This window comes from Cupressus sempervirens, chromosome 5 (genome assembly GCF_028749045.1).
Source record: "Cupressus sempervirens isolate cs-2001-9-10 chromosome 5, ASM2874904v1, whole genome shotgun sequence".
In the NCBI taxonomy this organism is placed as follows: domain Eukaryota; kingdom Viridiplantae; phylum Streptophyta; class Pinopsida; order Cupressales; family Cupressaceae; genus Cupressus; species Cupressus sempervirens.
This window is the reverse complement of record NC_143122.1, coordinates 303194533-303213847: the sequence shown is the minus strand read 5'-3', so window position 1 is coordinate 303213847 and position 19315 is coordinate 303194533. Positions and strand designations below refer to the sequence as shown.

General features: G+C 32.3%; 1 protein-coding gene across 1 annotated transcript in view; it reads left to right on the top strand.

Moving 5' to 3' along the window:
- LOC149555785 (uncharacterized) overlaps positions 1-19315 on the top strand; it is a 308737-nt gene that overhangs the window by 226683 nt on the left and 62739 nt on the right. The window lies entirely within an intron of this gene.

Genomic DNA, 19315 nt, shown 5'->3' with positions numbered 1-19315 from the left:
TGGGCTGAGCATCTCCATCATCTGGAGCTTGTCTTGCAACTTCTCTCTGATCATCAACTCTGTGCAAAACTATCTAAATGTGTGTTTGGCCAGGAGGAAGTGGAGTATCTCGGGCATATTGTTGCACACCATGGAGTGCGGGTGGATCCTACAAAAATAGATGCCATGAAAACTTGGCCGCATCCTAAAACTCTCAAGAGCCTTCGGGGTTTTTTGGGGTTGACTGGCTACTACCGCAAGTTTGTCAAAGATTACGGGAAAATTGCAGCACCATTGACAGCTCTGTTAAAAAAGGATGCCTTCTCCTGGACCCCTGTTGCTGAGACTGCATTTGAACAACTGAAACAGGCTATGTGCAGTACACCTGTTCTCGCGATGCCAGATTTTTCCAAACCCTTCACTATTGAGAGTGATGCTTGCGGCAATGGATTGGGTGCTGTTCTCCTGCAAGATGACCATCCTATTGCGTTCACTAGCAAAGCCCTCTCTGGTAAGAATCTAGCCCTCTCTACTTATGAAAAAGAAATGATGGCTATTTTGCATGCTGTACAGAAGTGGCGGCCATACCTCTTAGGGAGTCATTTTTGCATCAGAACCGATCACCAAAGTCTGAAATACTTCCTGGAACAACGGGTATCCTCTCCTACACAACAGAAATGGGTCAGCAAACTCATGGGGTATGATTATGAGATCACCTACAAGAAGGGTAAGGAGAATATTGTGGCAGATGCTCTTTCTCGCACATTTGATAATCAAGCTTCCCTTTCCGCTATTTCTAAGCCCATTCCCAATTGGTTAGCGTCTGTTCAGCAGGGCTATGACAGTGACTCTTCTTTATCTCAAATCATTCACCAGCTAGCCAATAATCCTTCTGCTATACCACATTACTCTTGGGATGGTGCTTCTCTTCGATACAAGGGTCGGCTAGTGCTTCCTCAGAACCCAACTCTACATCAGGCTATTTTTTATGAACTCCATGCTTCTCCTTCAGCAGGGCACTCAGGCTTCCTCAAAACTTATGAGCGAGCAAGGAGAAACTTCTTTTGGAAAGGGATGAAACAGACGATTCAACAGATGGTGGCTGAATGTGATACTTGCCAACGCCACAAGGGTGAAACGACCCTCCTTCCTGGCTTGCTCGAACCATTGCCCATCCCTACACGGATTTGGACTGATATTTCTATGGATTTCATTGAAGGGCTTCCTAAATCCGGTGGCAAGACAGTGATCTTGGTTGTGGTTGATCGTCTCTCGAAATATAGTCATTTTTGTGCCCTCAGCCACCCCTATACTGCCTCCTCTGTTGCACAAATCTTCATGGACCAGATATTTCGTCTTCATGGACTCCCTTCTTCCATTGTCTCTGATCGTGATGCAACTTTTACCAGTCATTTTTGGACTGAACTGTTTCAGAAAACTGGCACCAAACTGAAGATGAGTTCGGGCTATCACCCACAAACTGATGGTCAAACAGAAATTGTCAATAAATGCTTGGAAACTTATCTTCGTTGCTTCACTTCCGAACAGCAACATCAGTGGGCCAAGTGGCTCCCTTTAGCTGAATGGTGGTACAATACCTCTTACCACACTGCCTCTAAAATGACTCCATATGAAGCAGTCTATGGTCAGGCACCTCCAGTGCTCCTTCCCTACACTCCCAACAGCTCACCAGTCCAGGCAGTTGACATAGTTCTCCGCAGCAGGGATCAGATTCTTCGTACCTTACAGGATAATCTTCACATGGCCCGTAATCGGATGAAACAGCAAGCAGATCAACACCGTTCTGAGCGCTCATTTCAAGTTGGGGATATGGTTTTTCTTCGTCTACAGCCATACAAACAATCCTCCCTAAAGCTGAAAGGGCGTCATAAGCTGGCCCCAAAATTTTATGGGCCTTATCAGGTTCTGCAGAAGATTGGTTCAGTTGCTTATAAACTGGAACTTCCTCCTTCTTCCCGCATTCATCCAGTCTTTCATGTTTCTTGTCTAAAGAAAGTTCTAGGTACCACTGTCAGAGCACAAACTACTCTCCCTGAAATGGATACGGAAGGATCCATTATCCTGGAGCCGGTGGCAATCATTGACCAGCGCACTCGCCAGCTTCGCTCTCGCTCCATCTCTGAGGTCTTGATTCAGTGGCATGGCATGCAACCAGAGGATGCTATCTGGGAACCCCTTCTTCAGATTCAACAACAATTTCCACACCTTAAGCTTTGAGGACAAAGCTTTTTTCTAAGGGAGAGGGGATGTTAGGAACCTGTGTGTTCCTTCTGTTTATTTTGTTACAGTAGAGTTGTTGGACGCATATGCTTTGTAAGTCGTCCCGTGAGTTTATTTTATTATCCCACATGCATAGGTAGTATTACTTTTCTAGATCGTACCCAGTATATAAGAATAGGTTGAGGCCCTTGATGGGCACGGACGAATTTATTGTATTGAGCTTGCTCAAAGGAGGTTACCCCCTCGAAGTGGCCTGCGATCAGTAGATTTATTCTGAGTTCTGCTATCACTTTGTATTCTGTTATTTCGAGCATTCTCACGATATTGCTATAAGGAGGTTCTTCTCAGGGACAAGACATTACAAGTTACCTCACTAGGCTTATACTTGTCAAAGATGAGTTAGTAGCTGTTGGAGATAGTCCCAGTGATGATGAGCTAATGAGAATAGCTCTAAATGGGTTTTCTAAATAGTGGAGTGCCTTTGTTCAAGTTGTTACTGGACAAGATACCTTACCGAGTTGGGATCGACTATGGACTTATATCACTTAGGATTTTAGACTAAGTCTTGTCAATGGGGCCAATGAGAGTCAGAAAAGTAATGTGGAACAAGAAATTGTTGCCCTAGTGGGGTAAGGGAAAGAAAAGAAGGGATCTAGCAAAGAATCAAATTCACAAAGTGAGAAGAAGAAGAAGGACCTTTCTAAGGTCTAGTGCTTTGGATGTCATGAGTATGGTCACTATGTTAGTGATTGCACAGAAAGGAAGAAGGAAAAGAAGCAAGTGGCAGCTTCACCAAGTGCAGAAGAACTCTCTAATAGAATGGAAGATGAGTTTTCACTTATAGCTTGTATGGTCAGCTCAACCTCACAGACTATTTGGTATATAGATAGTGGGGCACCATTTCATATGGTAGGAGTTAGAGAGTACTTATCCAATTATAAAAAGGAGAACACCAATATCTAGATTTCTATGGGAAACTTTTCCAAACTCAACCCAGTTGGGAAAGGGACTATTTAGTTTCAGAGGGAGAATGCAAAGATAATTCCAATTCAATGTGTATTGATTGTGGCAGGATTAGGTATAAATTTGATTTCCATATCTGTTCTTTAGGATAGGGGGTATAATGTACTCTTTAGAGGTACACATGTGTTGATTAAGCACAAGGATTGGAAATCACCCATAACTATTGGAGTTGGGAGTGTCACCTTTACAGGTTGTAGTTTGATACTCCTAAGGCACTCATGAGCATCACTAGTCCTAGAGATCTTGGAGAGATATAGCACGAGAGGATGGGCCATATTCATCATGGAGCACTCAAATTGCTTCATGAGATGGTGACAAGCATTTTAGAGGTGAGCATAGAGCATGATGATGTATGTAAAGAATGTGTGTTGGGGAAGTTTGCAAAAGCATCTTTTCCAAGGAGTGACACCAGATCTAAAGGTGTTCTTGATCTAGTACATTTAGATTTTTGTGGACCAACATTGACAAAGTTTCTTAGAGAATATGAGTACTATGCTAATTTCATCAACGATTTCTCTAGGAAGACTTGGATATACTTCTTGAAGACCAAGGATGAGTTTTTTAGTCAATTCCAAGTGTTCAAAGCTCTAGTGGAGAACAGGAAGGAAGATAAAGGTTCTTCGATCAGACAATGGAGGCAAGTACAAAGGAAATAACTTCTAGCAGTTCTATATTAGGGAAGGAATCAAGAGAGAGTGGTTGTTCCTTGCAATCCACAACAAAATGGAGTTGCTGAGAGGAAGAATTGTTCCATATTAGAGGTGGCAAGATCTATGCTACATGACCAAGATATGCCCCACTACTTATGGGTAGAAGTGTTTACTAGCCTACATTCAGAATAGCGTTCCACACAAGCTACTAGGGAGGATGAAGCAAGATGTTAGCCATTTCAGAATATTTGGGAGTTTGGAATATTGTCATATTCAAGGTGATACATGTACCAAGTTAGATTAGACTATAGAGGGGAGGTACTTTGTTGGGTACAATGAGACCTCAAAGGTATATAAGATTTTTATCCCCAAGACTAGAAGAATTATTGTTAGATGTAATGTCAAGTTCATGGACAACAAGCCATTTAGAAGATCTAGAGATTTGCTAGCAGATGATTAGAGTGAGCAGCCAACATAAGCTCCAAGGCCTAGTCAAGGGTAGCAAAGCATAATTATAGTTACCAGCACAAGTGTAGGCTTAGGTGGTGAAGTTTCACATAGCATGGAGCAAAAAGTGCAATAGGAAATGCATCTAAAAGATATAGAGGTTGATATTTCATCCTCTATAGTTGGGAGTAGGAACTATGAGGTTCAAGAGACACAAAGGGATACTTAGGTGTTTGTGGGAGCTCCTAGAAAGTGTACTAGACAATGGAGACAACCAACCAAGTTCAATGACTATGTGGCATTAGTTAGTTAGTTGTTAGATAGTGAACCTTCTAGCTATCTGGAGGGTACAGAGCATTAGGTATGGCAAGATGTTATGGTTGAGGAGTATTCATCAATAATCTATCCAAGACCAAAAGATAGGGCATTAGTTCAATCATTCTAGTTCTATAAGATAAAGCATGGTGCAGATGGTAGCATCGAGAAATACAAGGCAAGGTTCATGGCCAAGGGGTTCTCTCAGAAGGAGGGAATAGAATACAAGGATAAATTTTCTCTAGTGGCTAGGTATACTTTTTTATGAGCTATGATCTCATTTCCAACATAGATGGGATGGAAAATCCATCAAATGGATGTCAAGAAAATATTCCTTAATGGTGAGCTAAAGGAGGAGGTATACAGAGGGAAAACAAAAGGTTTTGTAGCACACAAAAAAGAGACCAATGTGTGTAGATTGAAATGAGTATTGTATAGACTCAAGTAGGCTCCCAAAAGGTGGTATGATCACATTGACACATACTTGCAAGAAATGGGCTTTTTGAAGAGTGAAGTGGATGCTAATCTCTAGTACTTGATGGTTAGGGGTGAGATTCTCATTCTCGTTCTTTATGTGGATAACTTGTTTCTTATAGGTTCACTAGGGCTCATAGAAGACTACAAGAGGGACCTTGTAGAAGAGTTTGAGATGGACTTAGGACTTATGTACTACTTTCTAGGCATGGAGGTGTGGTAGATAGATGGAGATATTTTCCTTGGTCAAGGGAAATATTGCATTGAAATCTTGAAGAGATTCAAGTTGGAGGATTGCAAAGCCACTTCTACACCCATGGTCATGAGTTGGAGGAAGGTAGATACATCTAAGGAGACGGATTTAGATCCCACCATATACAGATAATTGATTGGTTCTCTTACATATTTGGTCAACACTAGGCTAGATATAGCATTTTCAGTAAACTCTCTTAGTTAGTTCATGGTTGAACCAAAGATAATGTATTAGATAGTGGCCAAGCATGTATTGTGTTACTTGCATGGTACAATTGAGTATGGGATTAGATATATTTTAGGTGAAGGTATCAGGTTGATTGGCTAGACTAATGAAGATTGGGTATGAAGTATAACAAACCAAAGGAGCACTTCAGGGTGTTGTTTTAGTTTGGGATCATGAGTTGTATCTTTGTTCAATAGGAAGAAGAAATCTATGGCTCTAAGTTTAGCAGAAGCATAATACCTAGTAGCTAATATAGTGACATGTAAAGCTATATGGCTTTGAAAGTTGTTAGTAACCTTGTTTGGTCAAAAGGTTGAGACTACTATAACATATTGCAACAATTAGAGTTGCGTCAAGTTGTTTGAAAATCTAGTGTTTCATGACAGGTATATACATATAGACATTACATATCACTTCATTAGAGATTGTGTACAACTGGGGGTTGTTCAGCTACAATACATAGCTACAGAGGAGTAGGTAGCAGACATTCTGACATAGGCATTGGCTAAGAACAAATGCATCTTCTTCAAAGATAAGTTGAGTGTCATGTAGAACAAATTCCTCCCTAAAAGGGAGTGTTAGTTTTAGGTAGCTTGGACAGTTGTTTGTCCTCATGTGATTAATTGGAAAATAATTATTAGATTTTTACAAATATTTACTAATTAATTAACTCTTAAAAATCACAAGTAACCTATTGGTTAGGTTTTTCTAATTGAGAAGCAACTAGAAACTTCTTGGTTAGGAAGCAACTAGAAACTTCTTGGTTGAATTATCTTGATCAAGAAGCAACTAGAAACCTCTTGGTTAAGTAGTATAAAAGGGGGTCAAGGGAGGAATTTGGAGAACAAAACAGGATAGAGAACAACAAGAAGTTGTAGAAGCATTTACAGTGTTAGAAAATGAGTTGGCAGTGATAGAAAATAATCTTGCAATATTAGCAAGGGCACAATGATAGTGTTTGGGAAAGTAGTAGGGAATATTAGCAGGAGAAATTAGGAGGTTGTTTGAATTTTTCCAATGAGAGGCAAGGAATTTTGTATCTCTTGACTTGCTAAATTTAATATATTTTCCATCTACAGGATTGGTTTTCCCTTAGGGGTTTTTCCAGGGATGATTTGTCCAAAAATATTGTGTTCTTTGTGTTGTGAATTTCCTTCTCTATTTAATTAGTGAAGTTGCAGTTGTGTTATTTTTTGATATTACGACAGTTTAATAATCATTTATGATAGGAGATTAACAATCCATGACTATAATAGTGTTAATTTTCACAAGTATAGATATATTTTAAAAGAAAACTCTACATATGATCTAAATCCATTAATTGCAGTAATAGATAAATTGTACGAATGATAATGCAATCGTGTAAAGTTATTTCTTTTCTGAGATTGTATATATCGAATCTTGTAGAAAATGGACATAAAGGTCAAGTGGACATATAAATATCAATTCTCTAAAAATATGCTGACCTAATTTGTAAAAACATAATAAAGATTCAAAGTATTCCTCCAAAAATAAATAAATTGCACAAATCTATCAAAAATGATATTTTCAATCTGAAAGTTCATGTTTCAGGACATTGAGAGAACACTCACAAATTACTGTAAGAAGTGCTTTTGTTAATAATTCTCCATGAAACCATCTTGTAGGGAAATAGAAACATAAAAAATAAGAATTATTAAAGTGTTATTATCTGTTCAGAGTTGAAGCCACAGATCGAGCCCATTTTCTGAGTCACTCATTTATTTCTTCTCCTTTCTTCCCATTTGGCGATGGCAACCTCTCTTGATTAGTAATAATTATATGCTTAAGTCCAGGAACAACATTGACTAATCTTGGACTTAGTTGCTCCTCATTGAACTAGAAACTGAGATGTACAAATCCTCTTATCTCCTGAAACTCCATATCTATTTTAGTCATAATGTTACCTCTATATTGAAATTCTTTGCTTTTGCTCATTGCATTTTGAATATGTAAATCCAAAACTTGATGTAGTCCTTGTCGATGGGGAAAGTAAAGATATATGAATGGTTTTTATGCGTGTATGAATAAACAAATTGCATGTGCTAAATAAAGAATTAATAATAAGAAAGGTAAAAAACATGGTCATATCTTTTCATCATAGACACTGAGTTTGATATTAATGGATTACCCATAGAAATTGCAATGCTCGAAGATCTGTTCACATTAGAATGCAAAGTAACCAAGTTAATTTTGACTTTCAGATATGTCAATTGTGTTGTGATATGCTTTAAGCCATGTCTATCATTTGGAATTGCTAGATTGTAAATGTAAATATGGTCGATAGATGTTGGGTCTATAAATTGTATAAATTGTATATTTTTTTTGAATGATCTAAATATAATACGTATATGATGTATATGAAGAGTATGTTTATATGTATTGAATATTATTATTAGTACTTGTCAATAGACTAAGTACTATCTTTTTATAATTGCTTATGTTAATCATTTTATATTAATAATAGAGAAACCAAAAAAAGAGAAATACACAATACAAAGATACCTCGGGAGGAAAGGCCTCACACTGAGTGTATCAACATACCACCAAAGTTCACATAAAATCAGCTACTACAGAGTTATAAATACATCACAAGAACAAAAGATACAATAAAGAACATCAAAAGAAGGAAAAGTTAGTGCATAAGGTGTGAGTATGACTGAGTCCACCTGGTCCACCCTTTTGGGCCTTCCATTCAAAAAATACCCATTATGTCCTGAATTTAATCAAGCATAAGGATCTTATTAGAAGCCTTCTTAGTTTTTTTAATCTCTTGGTTAAGCTTCTTGACCACAACTTCAAAGGCATCAAGGTTATCATTGGTCCAGCTCCACTCATATCTATTCTAGATTGTCAAATGGCCAACTTTAAGGAATCTTTTGAGCTTCACACAATCTATCATCAAGGTGATCATAACCTAGAAAGAGATTTTAAAATAAGTGAGGCTTATGCTAATCTTAGTTTTAATATACTAATTAGAATTCAATTTGTTTCAAATTTTTAAATAAATATTAGTTTTGATAAATATATATGAAAAAATTGCACTTTGGAATTTTTGTAAATTAATTTTCTAGGGTTCAATGAATTGGAGTGTTATATGCAATTTTGATGTTATTTTCTAGTAAAAGATTTAAGTGTGGTTTATTGTATTTGTCGTAGCCAATATACTATTGCATTCAGTTCTCTACAACGAATGCAATAACTATATTGTTGTGGACCAATCACTAGTAACAATTTTTTTGATTAATTTAATATATTTCTAAAGTTTTTATATTTAATTTTTAATTAATTCTATTAAACAATTTATTTATCTCAAATATAATTGGTCAATTCAATTTGTGTTATAGGAGTCCTTTTCTCGGATGCTTCTACACATTACATTTTTTTGACTAAATTTTCATAAAATATTTCCTTTTAATCTTATGCAATTTTTATTAATCATTTCTTTCAATTATTTAATTAATATAAAGTAATTAAAAACTAAATCTATTCCATAAAACTACATTTAATTTCATAATTCTTGATTTCTTCATCATTAACTTTTGTTTAACATATAGAGAATAAAATAGTTATGGGGAATGAAGTAGTTTTTGACACAAACTCAATTATAAGCAACAAAAATTAATAAAAACTAATTTGATATTAAATCTAATAGAAAACTATTATAGTTATAATAATAATAATAATAATAATAATAACAAACTTGAAAGATGATATAAGAAGGGTTTTCTCTCTGCAAGCAATTATAATTATGTTTGAGAAGCAACAGTAATAGCAACAACATTGGTGGTAGTCTGGCAATGAGAAAACCTAAGTCAAACCTAACTAATCTGAAGGATGTGATGCTTGTGGATCTCATGAACAATGTGTCCTCTATGTCTAAGATGACCACCACCACTGCAAATTTGTCCCAGAAGAAGGATACCCCACCACAACCCAGAAAAATCTGGTTATCAAACCCTTCAAATATAGGGTTTCATTTCGTCGAAATGTTTTTCTCTTTTTCATGAGATTGCAAGATGATGAGCAGATGGAAAGTGCAAAGAGGCATCCTATCCGCCATTGGAGACCAAATATGAACATTTGCTACAAGACCAACACCTACCCACTACTACCGGTGAAGACAACATAGAGGATGAACACCGTGGTCACATTTAGGCGAGTGTGCCTAGAATGTACTATTTTCATAGTTTCATTCCTATAATGGATTCTGATTTAATTTAATTTTTATGCTATTTTTTCTTCAACTCTATCCCTCTCTAGTATCTTTTTATAAAATAGTTGTATAGTTTGAAATGTTTTTGCATTTCATTGTATAATTTTTTCATTAATAATACAACAATTTAATCAAATTAAAGTTATATGTTTCTATGTGTGCTTTCAAGTATAACTCTATTAAATGTCTACTCAAAGGAACATGTATAATAAGAAAACAACACCATAAATGGACTTTTCTAAATAGGTGTTCATAAGATCTATAGAAACATATTGAATCAGATAAGTCTTGATTTTGCTTTTCTTTTTTATTTATTTTTTCCAAATTGTCATACATCTTCTATCAAATTACTATATTTCAAACCCTAGTTCAACTTTGATAAAGAGTGACAATAGTGAGTCTATAATGCTACAAACAAACATTATTTGCATTACAAATCATTCCCTATTTATTGAACTTCTTTAAATATTCACTTTTCGAGAGAGGGGTCATTTTTATGTTTGTTTCATATTGAACGAGTGATTGTGATATGCTTAATTTCTCAGTCCAACACACAATAAGTAGAAAAAATATAATTAAAAATATAAATAAAATAATAATTTGAATAAAATACTAGTATCTATTTTTTTGATTAATTCAGTATTTCTAAAGCTTTCACATTTATTTACTAATTTTTATCTATTATACAAAAATTATTTCATTTTTTTAATTTTAGGTAATTAAATTTTTTAACTTAAGGCAAATACAAGCCACTACATTTAAAGTATACAAACATTATTTTAAAATATCATATTTATTATTAATATAATATGATATAAATGATAAAATGTTATGATATAATATATCATATATATATTCTTATTGATCATATATAATTAAATAATATATTAATAAAATAAAAATAAGATTAAGACATAATTAAAATACAATTAAAATAATTATAATTTATAAATAATAATTATTTAAACATTTATAACTAAAAAATTATATTATTACCACAACTATATTCAAATATGTAAATTATAAAATTCATTTATTAATTATTTTATATTAAAATTAGATGATTTTTTATTTTTTTTTAAATTGTTAATTACAAAAGTTATTATTATTAGGCCATGCCACATGACAAAGAACATTTGTTGTCAATAAAAACTTGACATTTTACTTGTTTTTTAGTGGTAACTTATTTCATTTTTATGTTACGTATTTTCAAATTATAAGTTATGTTACATCTTTTCTATTTCAATTTATATATATTTTTAAAATTTATTAATTAGAAAATATATAATTGAAGAAAAATCATAGAAATGTGCTCTTTCTCTTTTAAATTAATTATTTAGAATGTATATTGATTAAATCCAGGAATAAAATAAAATTTACTAAGTTTCTTCTAAATAAATGTTAAAGTACTAGAGATATTTATTATTATTAATTTACTTCTATTCAATAGTAATATTATAAAATAAAATAAAATAAGCCATACATACCTTAAAATATTAGATGAGTAATTGATTACTATAATTGTTAAAATAACCAATATATTTTAATATTAAATAAATTCATCATTTCATCTTGTTAATTATTACTATTCAAAATTTCAAATATATTAGAACTTACAGAACAAAACTGAGACATAACTCTAATAATAAATTAAGTTGGAATCTAAATTTAATTATAAACCTAACTCTAACCCTAATTAAATATTAATAATTATTTATCTAATATTGAGCCTCACGAAGACATCGACATGGTGCAACATCTTTTAGACACTTTATGATGAAGTTTCCATGTTCCCTAGACACTTTAGAAAACTTAAACCAACTTCTTCCTAAATTGTATTGTGAATGATTTTTAGATATGTAGTTACAATTCTTCTATCTTGCTCCTATACATAATAATAATAATTTATTTTTTTTGGGTCTACAAGGGATTTAATTGGTCAAAAACCTAATTGACAAATTAACCTTGAAATTTAAATATAAATATGTAAGAAAAGAAAGAGAAATGTAAGTACTCACCTTTTTTTTATAGGAATCCCTTGTCAATAAGGATTTTCAATCCATGTATCTTGTAGATGTTGAATTTGCAATGAAGGGTGTAGGTAATCTCCATAAATATAATGAATCTACCAAAACCAAATCATAGAGCCATGAATGTAAATGTGCATCAATAAATAAAATGATAAATTATTTAATATAGATCTCCTCCCTTGATGGCCAAAAAATACTAGATCTTGAAGAGAAACTACTTGCAAAGCATCCTTAAAGTATTTGGATGTCTTGAATGCTTGATGGAAATCTTCTTGGTTGAAAGCTATAATGATTGTGGATACCTTGTTTGTGATCATGGATTTCAAAAGAAGGTTCCTAGGATTCCTTATATGCTATTCTTTACATATAAAAATAAAGCAAGTAGAGATGACTACCTGATTATTAAACGTATAACCTCGAGACAAAACTAGCTAGAAGATTTTGAAATCCTCGTGAAATGGGTCAACCTATTCTAGAAAAGTTCAACTTGGGTCGATTCATTTAAAATGAGGTCAACCTAGGTTGGCCTATCCAATGGTTGGCCTAGAAGGAGTCAACCTTGATGTTTCAAAAATTACATTTGTAAAAGTGAAAGATATTGTTAAGAATAGGAGAAAGAGATGATTGAGCACAGAGTTGTCCATGGTCTATAAGGTAACTAAAGGATGGGAACTAAAAGATCTTTTACATTTTGTTATTATTGCAAAACTCTTTTAGGCCAATTTATGCTTGATGATTAGTAGCATTATCTTTGAAATTATTAGATATTGTTTCATATTCAATTGATTTTATGATGAGAATACTTGGTACTATTTACTTCATGTATGCATGATGATGATTATTATAGTGATTTTAATTATTGATGATGATTAGTTAGATGGATTATCATATATTTTTTCTTATGGACACTTACCCCATACTACATGTGTATGGTGTGCATGTATATTTTCTTTGTGTATGACATTTTTGGTGTGGTTAAGGAAGGGAGTCGTAGTCACCTACTAGTTAGGATCTACACAATGCACCACTTCCTACCATTGCTTGTGTAGCTTAGTATATATGTGTTTGTAGATGCATGAATTTTATGTAGATTGCAAGTACCATGTATCAAATTCCTTGAATTCCTAGAATGAGCATACCCTATTACATTATCTCATTGGTAAGAGAGGGGAGATAAATTCTTAAGTCCAAATCCTAACCTCTAAACCCATTTGTCTTAGAAAATTAAGACAAGTATTTGATTTGGTTACCTTCTGAATGTGTCTAATGATGTACATTCATGATTATAACCCTTTAGTTTGATCTTGTATGTGCTTTTCTATGATGGGTTTTCATATTTCCTTGTATAGGTCTTTGGTGATTTTTCTACTAATTAAGTCTAATTAAAAGAATAAATTAATGATTTAATTTAATAAAAAATTATTATGATATTTTTAATATTTAATTAATTGAGAAATTAATTAAATAAAAAGAATTAAACTTAAGGATAAAATTATAAGTTTAATTTTAGAGCGTACTAATATTTATTTAATTTAATAATAACATATTTAGGAGGTCTTTTTTTAAATAAATGCTAAATATAACTATTACTTAAGTTAATAAATATTTATTAATTAATGCTTCAAAAATAAATTAAAAAATGGAAAAGATATTAATTTATTAAAGAGTTTTAAAATTGCATAAAGTATGCATGAGTTTAAGATATAATAAATTAATTAAAACAAAGATGTCAAGTGAATTTAAAACATATTTTATATTGCAATAAACGTGCATGAAAACATAAAAGAAAGTTAATAAGGAATTAAAAAGTTGTGAGCAAGGAGTCCTCTTGGGTGATTGCACAATCAATGCCTCAAATTTAGGAGAGAACTCTTTATCAACAATTGAGGGTTCATCTTCCAAAAATGGAAGTTTTTGAGAACTGGGAACTTTGGAGAAGGAATTTTTAGAGAGAAGGTTTTGAGAGGAGAAATTTGTCTCACAAATCTTTTGGGTGTTTGCAATTTTAGCATCATAACTAGGTAGATTCTTGTGTTTTGATTCACCTAGTTAACTACATTATTAATAATTCATGTCTTCTTCGTGATTGTTGAAATTTGTCTTCTAAAAATCGTTTGTAATGAATCTTTCAATCTTAAATCTGAATGTACTAGTATTCATATCATTTCTCTAATTGTGTGAGGGTTGAAATTATTAGAAAATTCGTGTTCGGTAGATAAAAGAAATTAGCTTAAACTGGGGAGGGTTTTGAATAGAATGGAAATTTTAAATAGAAAATTTGATTGGTTCGCTGTAATTTTCCTATTAGAGTATGGATAGAACTTATGTTTAAAAAAATTAATATGAAAAAAAGAGGAGGGCTTTCTTGTTTATAAAAATCATTGTAAAACAAAATTAAAAAGAAATTTAATTATATAATATTGGAAGGGGGTGGGGAAATCCTCATAAACCCCCCCGTACCCACCTGAGCTTTTATGAGGATGCGACAGTAGGACATACTCAGCTGCAACAATAGTGAATACTGTTCCCCGTGGTAGTAGTAAGACCTATTGCCATAGGTGATAGGTTGACGAACCTTTTTAAAGAAATGCTTTACATACATTTTGTTATTCTAATTTACTTTTCTTTAAATTTAATTTATTAAAAAATTATAATATTAAATTTCAAATTATTATTTATTATTAATTTTATTCATAAGTTTTATTAATATTTATTAATTTAATAAATAATTAAATTATATTAGTATGGTTATTTATATATATAATTATAATTTAATTTAGTTAAATTTAATTTAATTAAGTTAAATTTAATTTAATTAAGTTTAATTAATAACAACGGTTATTACTAAAGTTTTAAATTTATTTAATTATTATTATTATTATTATTGATTTTAATAAAATAGTAAATTAATTTTACTTAAAAATCAATAAGTATTATTTTAATAATTTAAATAAATAATTAGCTTTAAATTAATTTTGAATAATTGACTTGAAATCAAATTGGGATAACTATGCATTTTATTTGAATATAAGAATAGGTTAATTTCTAGGGGGTAAACTATGAATTTTATCTACTTGAAACAAGCATTAAACTGGAAACTAAAACCTTACTATTAACTCAACTATGTGTTTTCAAAATCAAACCAAACTATGAAATTACTATGTTATTTGTATGGTGTCTATATTTTGGGTTTAGGTTGACTAGAGTGTTGACCAATTTTAGGATGTCTACCAGAGGCTTGGGAGTTTTATGATTGTGGTATTATGCTGATTTGACCTTGATCTTTTAAACTCAACCATGGTAATGTGTTGGTATTCTCTTTGATGAGTTTTATTATATTGTTGGTTATTGTTTTTAGTTTCCTTGTGGGATAATGAGATGGATGTTATGAGATACTTGACTTAACCATTTTGAGTCTTTGACCAATATTTTTGGGATACTTTCTAGTTGCTTGTAGAGAACTGATGGGTTATTCTGAATTATCTTTTGATGTTCCAATCACTTGTGTAGGACTGAGGGATATACTATGATTATTTGATTTGTGCTTTTATGAGCTTAGGGTAGGTTATCTATATGTAATGTTGGCAAGTGGCTTGCAATGGAGGTTGGTGCCCTAAGTGGCTGCCAGAGAAACCCATTGTAAGTTGTTTAATAAGTGAAAATACTACACTAAATGAGACTAAAATGAACCTAATAAGAGTCTTTGTATCTTCTCGCCCATGCCTCGAGTGCTAGTATAGACTAGGATAGGAGTAGAGAGAATTCTTGGTTGCGACCATGCATCATTAGTATGCCTTGTCAGTAAGAGAGGATACTAGTGCGGCATAGAGTCACTAGGGGCTAGGGTCAATTTAGATTGCCAGGGTAACTCTAGCATTGATTTATACGATGACACTTGCCCACTTACATAGTAAATTTTCTATATGTCTATATTTGCCTCTAGGTCTAGATGTTCATTTATCTTGGAGCCTTTGAGTTAGATTACTTTTAGGGTTTCCTTGACTAAGATATTACTTTTGATTTTTGGTTTGATATCCTATTTGGGACTTGAGACTATCTCCTAAGTGTGGTGGGAGTGGACCTTTTTGGTTTACCATGTGGTCAGGTGGTAGTGCTTTTTACTGTTACCAATGAGATTCATCCATTGATGTCATGGCTAGAGTTCTTTGTTTGCTTTTCCTATCATTCTATCTTTGTGTATTATGATGGATGGTTATATCTTTATGGTGGATGATCTTTACTTGTTGTATTGTAATTTGGTTCATGGATCTAAAAGGCATGATGTAATCTATTTTTATAAATGTATATTCTTTTAGCCTTTGATACCCTGTGACATGTATAATGGATGATTGTGCATTCTAAATTTTATTTTCAAGTGGCATTTGGAACAAATGTATATTATTTAAATGGACTTGGACTTGTAATTATTTTTTCATATGGATGTGTTATTTATTAGACTTAATATTAATTAAATTTAAATGTGACTCAACGTCTTGGGATCCTTAAGGAATGTAATCTATTATGTTTTCTTCTATATGATTGTATGTAATTACTTCCACTACTTTATATTTGATGTGTATGTATTTGGAAAACTTAGTAAAACTTTAGGTTAATTCTTTTAGATCCCTTGGTGGGGTATTACATTAATTTCCATTGCATGAAAATAAATTGTGAGTGCCAAAAATGGAGATAACTATTGATGGATGGAATTGAAATTCACTTGTAGATCCAAATTATACATTTGTACATCTATTAATTTAAGAGAAGAATTATATGAAAATAATAGCCTATTTTTAATCTTTATTTTATTAAGATAATTCATTAGCCCATTGTAGCTTGAAATACTTGTGATTCTTGAAAAACTTATCTCCAACTATAGCACCTATTCACCCTTGAATGTTTAGGAGGTATCAACTCCATGACATGAGGTGTAGAATTCAAAATATCACTACTAAGCATCCTTTTACATAACAAAAAAATGGAGCATCTTACAACATTCATATCCGTTATGATAAAGAAATGAATTTGAGTTGACAAAGATTGAGATATATTTTTTTTATGTTATCCTAATATCACCTTGTAGGTTGAGAAGAGATATCGATAGTTGGTATGGTCATAGAATAGCCATGCGATAGTTTGATACTCTTTTCCTCTTGGAATCTTAATAAAAAATTTACTATTCCAATTAAACAAAATAAGATTGAGCTCCCATTGATCCAATGTGCTTGCATGTTTCAACCTCAACTATGTGATAAAGGGATGTAGCCTAACTGTTTTAGTTCATTTGGTTTCACCTAATTTTCTAGGTAATACAATAGTATTGAGATGGTTGAGAGTAAAAAAGAAATTTCACTGAACAATAATATACTCACCCAAACCTATAAGCACTATTAATTTCTTTCCACAAAATACATAGAGTAAAAAAATGTCATTCCTAGCGCATTCTTTCATTAAATGAAAGAGAACCATGAAAAATAAATATTTTATAACATTGCATTCAACATCACAAGATAGGACAAAATGTTCCAGCTAAGCCTCTAGGTTTAGGTGGGACATTCTTACATGGTATAGATTAAGACAATAGGCTTGTCAATACTTTATCATTTTCTTTAATCGTAAAACTCTTTAAAAACTTTGTTAATCTAATGTAGCCCTTAAGCAGGGTATAATTAGGGATAGAGAATTTAGTTACAAATATAGTAACCTATTCAATTGTACAAGATTAGTTATTATGTCTTTTGATTCATTATTATTATTTATTTATTTAACTCGAATAGATTTGAACCCAAAAAGTTATATAAATCTATATTATTGAAGAATCTAAACAAAATTAACAAAATTACTGAAAGATATATTTGTTTTTCCTATATGTAAAAACCCTACTACAATATGATGAAACAATGAGAAGAAACAAAACTGAATCAAAAAAATGAAGTATAACAATTCATTAAAATGAGAAATGCCAAAACAACATTTGTAAAACTCCGTCTTACTTAAGATTTAAAGGCCACTACAGATACTAGATACAAATTCCTGTTGAGATGACAATGTGAACTGATGGAAAAATAAAAGACACAGGATTGAGTCCATTGTGTAAGCTCTTTGGTTTTATTACATTTGATTTTGTAACTCTGTTCCATACAGAGAATAATAATAATATATTATTGAAAGTAACAAGTAAGGATTTGTTTAGTCTTAAAAGCATTTAATGCAGAAATAATATAACGATTTAGGAAAGAGTGTAATCCTTCTATTGGATTTAGAAGGATCCAAAGATGCTTCAAACAGATCACATGCTTACTTGTTTTCTATTCGTTAATAAGAACAATGATTAAATCAATGAAGATATATTCACCGTTTTTAAATTTTCCTTGTGATTTTCATTCATTTTTTGTAATAAACATCATCTTGAAGAAGAATATTGTTCTGCTTACCAATGGCAATCTAAAAACTTATCATTGTGATTACCAAGTATAAAGTTGTTTTGTACATGAACAGTAAACTTGCGAACTAAGAAACTAATAAAAATAGACAAGAATAATGAAAGAAAATGAAAGAATTCCTAAGATCTGAAATGTTCACTGTAGCGAAAACATAACCATTAGAGAAGTTAATTCTTAATCCAAAAGAAGTAACCCAATGACTCCTTAGATATCATATTATGCCGAGGGTTCCTAATAGAAAGTGTTTTATAAAGAGATCAAATCTATGGAGCTCCATATTCATAAAGGTTACAAAAACTATTTCTCTAGAAAAGTATACAACTCTTAGAGTTGATCATTAATCCAAGAAACCCATATGATAAGGCAAAGGAACAAAATCTACTCATAAATGTATTCAAAATTGAGGATATATTTTATATCCAAATCTACATAATTTCTGAAAATCTATTGACAGTAGAAGCTACAGACCGAGCCCACAGTTTGATGCGCTCTTTCATTTCTTCTCCTTTCTCCCCATTTGGTGATGGCAACCTCTCTTGATTAGTAACAATTAGATGCTTAAGTCCAGGAACAACATTTACTAACCTTGGGCTCAACCGGTCCTTGTTAAATTGGAAGCCCAATTGGATGAATCCTCTTATTTCTTCAAGCTCCAAATCTGATGATCTCATGGTGTGACCCCTGTATAGAAATTTCTTGCTTCTGCTCATCTGAATTCAAATGAAAAAAAAATATGTCCACCTAAATTTGGAGTATGAATGTCTAACTGGGCTTTATTAATGTGTAAATAGATATATGGTTTTATGACTTATTACGCTGAGAGGCGTTCTATACAATGGCAGCACAAGAGCCCAGCACGGGAATATGCCAAGATTCCTTGTCAATAAAAAAGAAAAGGCAGGAGTTACAAACTTCTAAATTAAATATTAAATTATTAAATCATAAAATAAAAATACTCTTGAAATAATAGCTGGCCGAAATAATAGGATGCCAAATGGAGG